This window comes from Mercurialis annua, linkage group LG3 (genome assembly GCF_937616625.2).
Source record: "Mercurialis annua linkage group LG3, ddMerAnnu1.2, whole genome shotgun sequence".
Classification (NCBI taxonomy): Eukaryota; Viridiplantae; Streptophyta; class Magnoliopsida; order Malpighiales; family Euphorbiaceae; genus Mercurialis; species Mercurialis annua.
In genome coordinates, this window is record NC_065572.1 from 21,692,998 (window position 1) to 21,702,809 (window position 9,812).

General features: G+C 40.2%; 1 long non-coding RNA gene across 1 annotated transcript; it reads right to left on the reverse strand.

Moving 5' to 3' along the window:
- Nucleotides 1–5,939: 5,939 nt before the first annotated feature.
- Nucleotides 5,940–8,406, reverse strand: LOC126674544 (uncharacterized). The gene is made up of 4 exons (XR_007639555.2): nt 8,260–8,406; nt 8,097–8,174; nt 6,628–6,702; nt 5,940–6,183 (listed from the first exon to the last, which is right to left on the reverse strand). It is a non-coding gene; the product is annotated as an uncharacterized LOC126674544 (long non-coding RNA).
- Between the last annotated feature and the right edge of the window lie 1,406 nt (nt 8,407–9,812).

The following is a 9,812-nucleotide window of genomic DNA, read 5'->3' on the forward strand; positions in this document are numbered from 1 at the left end:
ATGAAGTTTCTGCAGCTGTTTGTATAATTAAGTTTAGAAGCATGGCCCTTGAATTTGTAAGAATGGGCTTTTTAATTTTTCAAAAAGGATGGCCATATAATGTTGATCCAATAATAAGGCATGCATGGGCCTTATATACGTGAACCATAAGGAGAATTGCATATGAATGCATGGCTTTTTCTTTTCTTTTTCTTTTATAATCAAAATAAATACTTAATATATTTAATTTAGTAATAATAATAATAATCTATCTAAACCTTGACGGAATGAAAAATTTAAAATATAAATTTGAAATAATTTAAAATAATAAAAAGAAAAAAAATACGGGATATTAAATTCTCCCCAATTTATTAAAAATTCGTCTCGAATTTAGAACGCAAAATTTAGAGCATAACAACACGTAAGGCACATAAAATACAACAACGATAACACACAATCAAAGATACACGTACCTCAAGGAAAGAGGAAAAGATAACGTTTCCGCATATCAGATTCCGTCTCCCAAGTGCACTCCTCAACAGAATGATTCCGCCACAGAACTTTGACCATCGGAATCTCCTTGTTCCGTAACCTACGCACTTGCGTATCTACAATCTCAACTGGCTGTTCCTCATAGGACAACTCCTGGTCAATCTCAACGCTCTGAGGCACAATCACAAGTGAAGGATCAGAAATGCACTTTCTCAACATAGAAACATGAAACACAGGATGCACTAACGACATGTCTGGCGGCAGAATCAGACGATAAGCCACAGCTCCAATTCTCTCTGAAATCTCATAGGGACCAATGTACCTCGGGGCCAACTTTCCCTTGACACCAAAACGAACCACACCTTTCATAGGCGAAATCCGAAGAAACACAAAGTCTCCCACCTGAAACTCGATGTCTTTCCTCTTCGGATCAGCATAACTCATATGCCGACTAAAAGCTGTCTCCAACCTCCGTTTTATCAACGGTACCTTCTCTGAGGTAATTTGAATAATCTCAGCACCAGACAACTTCCGCTCGCCGACCTCTTCCCAGCAGATAGGAGATCGACACTTGCGTCCGTACAGAGCCTCATAAGGTGCCATCTCAATACTCGCATGGTAACTGTTGTTGTAAGAAAACTCAATCAACGGCAAATGAGTATCCCAGCTACCCTGAAAATCAAGAATGCACATCCTGAGCATATCCTCCAATGTCTGAATAGTCCTCTCAGACTGTCCGTCAGTTTGAGGATGAAAAGCTGTGCTGAAGTCCAAACGAGAACCCAAGGACTCCTGTAACGCTTTCCAGAACCTCGAAGTGAACACCGAACCTCTGTCTGAAACAATCGAAACTGGTACACCATGCAAACTGACAATCCTGTCGATGTACAACTGAGCCAACTTCGAAGCAGGATACGAAACCTTGATCGGAAGGAAATGAGGTGACTTGGTCATACGGTCAACTATCACCCAGATGGAATCGTACCCCTGTCGAGTACGTGGTAAACCAACAACAAAGTCCATGGCAATCCGCTCCCACTTCCACTCTGGAATAGGTAGTGGCTGCAGATAGCCAAAAGGTCTCTGATGTTCCAGCTTCACCTGCTGACAAGTCAGACACTTGGAAACGTACTCTGCAACATCTTTCTTCATTCCGCTCCACCAATACGTACCCTTGAGGTCATGGTACATCTTGGTAGATCCCGGATGAACACTGTAAGCTGACCTATGCGCTTCCTCCAGAATCTGGTCTCTCAAACCATCCAAATCTGGAACGCACAGTCTTGAACCAAACCTGAGAACTCCGTCAACAAAAACAAACTCGGAATTTCCATCCAGATGGATCTCATCCATAATCCGTTTCAATTGTGGATCCTCAGCTTGTAAAGCTTTAATCCTATCAATCAAAACCGGCTGCACCTGCAGTTGTGCCAACAAACTCCCGTTCTGAGAAACCTGGAAACCGTAGCCCGAAGCTATCAAACTATGCCACTCCCTAACCATGGGTCTACGCCCAACCTCAGAAATATGGGCTAAACTGCCCGAAGACTTGCGACTCAATGCATCGGCTACCACATTAGCCTTACCAGGATGGTACTGAATAGTACAGTCGTAGTCTTTCAGCAACTCTAGCCACCTCCTCTGTCTCAGATTCAACTCTCGCTGATCAAAGATGTACTTCAGACTCTTGTGATCAGTGAAGATCTCGCAAGTCGCACCGTACAAGTAGTGCCTCCAGATCTTCAGAGCAAAAACCACAGCAGCTAACTCCAAGTCATGAGTAGGGTAATTCACCTCATGCTTCTTCAGCTGACGAGAAGCATAGGCGATCACCTGTCCATGTTGCATCAACACGCAACCTAAGCCAATCCGAGAAGCATCGCAGTACACAGCAAAACCCTCTATGCCAGAAGGTAACGCCAAAACAGGGGCTGTAGTCAGAATCTCCTTCAGCTTCTCGAAACTTGCCTCACACTTGTCGGTCCACTCAAACTTAACACCTTTCTGTGTCAGCTTAGTCAAAGGTGCAGATATTCGAGAGAAATCCTGCACGAACCAACGGTAGTAGCCAGCTAATCCAAGAAAACTCCTAATCTCGGTAACTGACCTCGGCCTCTGCCAATCCATGACCGCCTCAATCTTCTTCGGGTCAACCTTGATCCCATCCTTCGACACAACGTGTCCTAAGAAGGTAACCTGTTCCAGCCAAAACTCGCACTTTGAGAACTTAGCATACAACTGATGCTCTCGCAAGGTCTGTAGTATAGTTCTCAAGTGATAAGAATGTTCCTCCTCATTCCGAGAATAAATCAGGATGTCATCAATGAAGACGATAACAAATTGATCTAAAAACGGCTTGAAGACCCGATTCATCATGTTCATAAACGCTGCTGGTGCGTTAGTCAACCCAAACGACATGACTAGAAACTCGAAATGCCCATAACGCGTTCTGAAAGCAGTCTTAGGCACATCGACGTCCCGAATCCGAAGTTGATGATACCCGGATCTCAAGTCAATCTTGGAAAAGCACTTCGCACCCTGCAACTGATCAAACAAGTCGTCGATGCGAGAAAGAGGATATATGTTCTTTATGGTAGCCTTATTCAATTGTCTGTAGTCGATACAAAGTCGAAAGGAACCATCCTTCTTCTTAACAAACAGAACTGGAGCACCCCACGGAGAAGTACTCGGTCTGATGAAGCCACTGTCCAACAGTTCTTGTAACTGCTCCTTCAACTCCTTCAGCTCAGCTGGAGCCATCTGATACGGCGGTATCGAAATAGGACCAGTTCCAGGAACAACGTCAATGCAGAACTCGATATCCCGATCAGGTGGTAATCCAGGCAACTCCTCTGGAAAAATATCAGTGAACTCATTCACTATAGGGACAGTGTTCATACTGCCCACCTCAGCATCCATGTCTCGAACCACAGCTAAGAAAGCTTGACAACCCTTACTCATCATCCGCTTTGCCTTGATCGCAGAAATCAGATTCTTCGGTGCCTCCGCCTTTTCCCCTTGAAAAGAAAAGGGTAGATCACCTGGAATCCGAAACTCAACCGACTTCCCTCGACAGTCGATCGAAGCATAATGGCGTGCCAGCCAATCCATCCCCAAAATCACGTCAAATGAAAGAACATCCAAAACAACTAAATCAGCACGCAAGTCTCTTCCATGGATAACCACGGAACACGATGGATACACAACGTCCACCACCACACAGTCAGACAAGGGAGTAGAAACAGATAAAGGTTCACACAAACTTGTTGGTGTTACACCCAACTTAGCAGCAAAACACGTAGACACAAAAGAGTAGGTTGCACCCGCATCAAATAAAACAAGAGCATCTACGAAAGAAATGTGAAGAGTACCTTGAACCACTGCGTTAGATGCATGAGCATCCTGAGGAGTCAAGGCAAAAACTCTGGCCTGACCCTGACTCTGCTGCTGTGAACTCTGTCCGGTACCATAGCTGCTAGAACCTCTACCGCCATTTCCACGGCCTCCAAAACCACGCCCTCCAGAACCTCGGCCTCGCTGGCCACCAAAAGAAGCGGCAGGTTGAGAAAACCCTGCTGGTGTAGAGAACGCTGGTCTCTGACTCTGATAGGATGGCTGAGCGACACTAGCTGCCGACATCTGCTACCCAGATGCTTGACACTCTCTAGCAAAGTGACCCGGCTGGCCACAAGTAAAACAGCCTCCTGGTGCTAAACGACACTCACCCGGATGTCGACGTCTGCAATTCTGGCAGAAAGGAAAACTAGCACCTCCACCGTTACCACGCCCAAAACTGCGGCTGCTACCGCTGTTGCCTGAACTGTAGGTGTACGGCTGATAGCTCTTCTTGACACCCCTCTTCTTGTTCTTGTACTGAGAAGGTGCCGATTGGTAGCTACCACCACCACTCTGCTGTCCAGGACCAGAAGACTTCTTGGTCTGAGAAGGACCAGAAATATCCCCAAACTGCAATAGCGAGCTCTCCATACGCCGAGCACTGTCTACTACGTCTGTAAAGTCTCTGCGCGTCTCAGTCAGCAAACTCACAAAATCACGCCCTAAGCCTTTTACGTATCTATTGTTCACCCTTTGCTGATCTGTCTGCAAGTCCGGAGCGAACCGACCCAACCTCACGAACTCTGTCGTGTACTCGGATACCGACCAATCATCCCTAGTAAGTGAGAGCAACCTGTCTCTGTGACCCTCTGTCACTGAAAACGGCAAGAAGAAAGCTCTGAATCTCGCCACAAACTGATCCCAGGAGATGGTAGCCATGTCAGCATGAATAGAGCTACGAAACCAGTCTCCGGCTGAACCCTTCATTGACATCTCGACTAGAACAACGGTCTGACGCTCAGTAGTCTGTAGTCGCCGAGCATTCTGCTCAACCTCCTCTAGAAAATCCAGCGCGTCTCCAGAACCGTCAAACTCAGTTGGCTTCAGCCTCATGTAAGCCAATACCAGATCCCTGTCAGCGGTTCCGACACCACCAACTACTGCACCACCATCCTGTGGTTGCTGTTGCTGAGCAATCTGACCCAAAACCGCATATTGATCCTGCAAAGCGACCTGTCCCGCTTGTAGCTGAACCTGGTTGAGTTGTAACGCAGCGACTCCAGCCAAAAACGTGTTGAAGTCGAAATCGTCCAACCCAGGTTGTGCCGCACCTGGTGCTTGAGCACCCCCTGCAGCACCGCGTCCTACGCCTCTGCCTCTACCTCTGCCAGCTTGGCCTCGGCCACCACGACCTCGACCAGCTCGACCCCGACCAGCTGGGCCTCTGCCTGCTAGTCCTCTACCAGCATGAACCTCTGGTTCATTCTGATCCACCTCCATGGAGATTGCATCATCAACATCAGCATTTCGCTGAGCCGCAGCACGAGTACGAGTATTCATTCCTAAGAATGAAGAAGAAAAATTTTAAATAACACAGCAAATTTCATACCCAAGCATGAAACAAAACAAGCACCAATTAAGATTTCCCGAGAAATCAACAATGATAAAAATTTATTCACCCAAGTGAAAATAACAATACAGTAAACAATAAAGCAAATAAATTCACACGACTGACTCACGACATTCCTATAGGAGTAGGCAGAAAGTTTTGAAAACAAAAGATGACGTTTCAAAGACAAGACTCGAATCCTAATTCCGCAGTAGTTCCTAGGACAATTTAGTCACTTAACATGCCAAACAATTAAACACTTAACAATTTAAAGGCCTTGGTTTGAAACCAAAGCTCTGATACCAAGTTTGTCACGACCCATTTTCATGAATCGTGACCGGCGCTAGGGTATGGGTATGGTTGTACCAAAACCCGTAGCTAGCCTTGCGGATAACCAATTTATAACATTTAAAACAATTAAACCTGCAGAAAAATCACATGCTCGGGGGCAACCGAGACTTCAGCCTAATCTAGCAGTACAGTATAACAACATATATTTGAAATACGCTTATTGCAAATAATGTCTAACAGCATGGCAATATATATAATTCCATAAACACTGTAATCATGCTAAAGCGATAAATCATGGTTGAACTATATCAACAAATAATAGTCTAAAACATTAAGTATAAGACTAAAACATAAATAATCCAATACTACTACTGCGGTCTAAGAGTTTAAAACAGTTCGACTCTTTTAATCTGAAAATAAATAAAGAACCTCCGGGAATAAAGAAACGGAGATCGACAAATGCTCAAATCACAAACCTGGAAAATTTGGGAAAACAACGGGGTCAGATTTACTGAGTAGAGTTTATATAACCATTTACATTTATTAAGTTAAAAACCTTTAAAACGTTTAATAAAACATTTTCATCATGGATTATCAATGAAGCCCTAAACCACAATTCTAAATCCATTGTCGTGTCGGTGAGACGTATCTCAATAACCGATCCCCGACTATCACTTAATAAATAGTGAGCCCAGGAGACGTATCTTCCACCGGTGCCCTCACTAAGGTGAGACGTATCTCAAACCTACCTTAATACCATAATCATTACCGGTGCGCACGCAGTCCCGATGATGCCCATCGAGTAGCACGTTCCAAATCAAATCCACAATGCCGAAAACAATTCAAAAGCTGCTTATACATATATATTTACAAAATATAACATTTGCTTAATAAAGAGGTAAATAGAGATATAAACTCACTGCTTGCTAAATCCACGTGATCCTGACAAGCAATCTAACTCTGGTTCGCCTCTGAAGTACGAACAGTCGACGGGTCTAAATAAAATATTAAAATCATAATTAAAATCAGACCCTAACTCTAATGAGTACTAGACACCACATATGACTAGCACAAACAACAAGTCAGCTAGAAACCACACAGAGTAAACACAATACTTAAATAAATTATAATGCCATAAACAATACCAGTCTATTGAGATCCCGCTTTAAAATTCGTTTCAGGAAATATTATTTAAATAATATTTAAATAGTAAAATAAATCAATTTTCAAATAGTGGGTTAGCCGAATTACCGATAACTACCAAGCTACCTCACATGCCGGGTGACCCAAGTCAAACCCGACCCAAATATTTTATCAAAAAGATAAACCATAGTTTATAATTCCAGCAATAATAATTTTGATAAAAATAAGAATCATAGTAAAAACGGAACTCAATAACTTAAAACATAAGTAACCAATAGTTAACGTAAATTACTTAACTAAAATAAGTTAAGAAAATATTTTAAAGCTAATTTATAATTTAGCAATTTGGCACACCAAGTCATAAAAAAATGATAGTTACCCGAGTAATTAGCCGATTAAAAGGATTAAAATAAAGTATCATTTCAAAATATAATAATCAAGACAATTCAAATTAAATTCGAATCAACATTATTTTTCATATATAAAATAATGTTTACAATTAGAAATTTAAAATTTAAAACGATAATTGAAAGTCCGGTTTTAAAATTAATATTTAACTAAATAAAAACCTTAGATTTAATTATGAATAAACCAATAATACTTAGGAACCAACAAACCATAATTAAGCAAACCAATTACCCACACAACTTGGAACAATGAACAAAATTCTCAAACATTATTGGACAATCATACTACTGCCATAATCAATTATAAGTAATTATAAAAAAAAATAAACAAAATAGCCAAAATGGCCAACATCTTTTAAAATACACAATTGAAGAACCCAAACTCATTCAAATGCTAAAATTGCCGCAACCATCTTCAACAATTATAAAAATCTCCATTAACAATAACCTAGAAACCACATAACATATTTGAAATCAAATTAAAATTTATACTGCCGCCAAAATACCAACAGAAGGCCAAAGTTAAAAGCAAAACATATTAGCCCACAATAACAAATTCAACTATCAAGAACAAAAGAGAATGGCAGCAACAAGAATGATGAACATGAAGTATCAGCAGCCAAAATATTCAAACCGAAGAACAAATCATATAAATCATTTCGACCAAAGCAATTCGATTAACTACAATAACACATGAGATTATAATCCAAGAACAACATAAATTCATTGTCGAAACAATAATGACAATCGGCAGTAACGTCAACAATTAATGAAGCAGAAGCAAAATATCAAGAACACGGCAAATCGTAACGGCGACGAACAGAGGAATCTTTACGTACCGTATATGATTCCGAAACGTAGGGATCGAAGAGAACGTCGAATCGATGTGAATCGTCGAAGAATTTTCGGATTAGAAGCTAAAACAATAAGCTAGAATCAAGAACCGTTTTATGACGATATCGTAACAATGAAGGTAAGTTAAAATATGAACGGAAAACTTACCGTAGCTTGAACCAAATGGAGGAGAATGATGATTTGAAGTTTCAGATCTTGCTAATGAGGAATGGCGGCTGCTGTTGTTTAATAGAGAATGAGATGTAGGTCTTAAGAATGAAGAAACGTGACAGAAGCATATAAGGAGGAGAATGAAGTTTCTGCAGCTGTTTGTATAATTAAGTTTAGAAGCATGGCCCTTGAATTTGTAAGAATGGGCTTTTTAATTTTTCAAAAAGGATGGCCATATAATGTTGATCCAATAATAAGGCATGCATGGGCCTTATATACGTGAACCATAAGGAGAATTGCATATGAATGCATGGCTTTTTCTTTTCTTTTTCTTTTATAATCAAAATAAATACTTAATATATTTAATTTAGTAATAATAATAATAATCTACCTAAACCTTGACGGAATGAAAAATTTAAAATATAAATTTGAAATAATTTAAAATAATAAAAAGAAAAAAAATACGGGATATTACAGTTACGAAACAAATCCAAACGTTTCACCTTTTCATCGATTTAAGCCAAACATTTACAATGCTTTTGAAACAAATCCAAAAGTTTCACCTATTTAGAAATTTAAGCCAAAAGTTAAAAATAAATCCAAGCGTTTCACCTTTCTAACAATTTAAGCCAAACGTTTACAAACGGTACAAAACAAATCCAAGCATTTCACCTTTTTAGCAATTTAAGCGAAATGTTTACAAACATTACGAAACAAATCCAAACGTTCCACCTTTTAGCGATTTAAGCGAAATGTTAAAAAACATTACGAAACAAATCCAAATGTTTCACCTTTTTAGCAATTTAAGCAAAACGTTTACAAACATTACAAAACAAATCCAAGCGTTTCACCTTTTTAGCAATTTAAGCAAAATGTTTACAAACAATACGAAACAAATCCAAGCGTTGCACCTTTTTAGCATTTTAAGCCAAACGTTTACAAACATTACGAAACAAATCCAAGCGTTTCACCTTTTTAGCAATTTAAGCCAAACGTGTACAAACATTACGAAAAAAAACCAGGCGTTTCACCTTTTTAGCAATTTAAGCAAAACGTTTACAAACGTTACGTAACAAATCCAAGCGTTTCACCTTTTCAGCAATTGAAGCCAAGCGTTTACAAATAGTACGAAACAAATCCAAGCATTTCACCTTTTTAGCAATGTAAGCCAAACGTTTACAAACGTTACGAAACAAATCTAAGCGTTTCACCTTTTTAGCAATTTAAGCCAAACGTTTACAAACGTTACGAAACAAATCCGAACGTTTGACCTTTTTAGCGATTTAAGACAAATGTTTACAAACGATACGAAACAAATCCAAACGCTTCACCTTTTTAGCAATTTAAGCCAAACCCTTACAAACGTTACGAAACAAATCCAAATGTTTCACCTTTTTAGCGATTTAAGCCAAATGTTTACAAACGTTACCAGACAAATCTAAATTTTTCACCTTTTTAGCGAATTAAGCCAAACGTTTACAAACGTTACGAAACAAATCCAAACGTTTCACCTTTTTAGCGATTTAAGGCAACCGTTTTGAAACGTTACG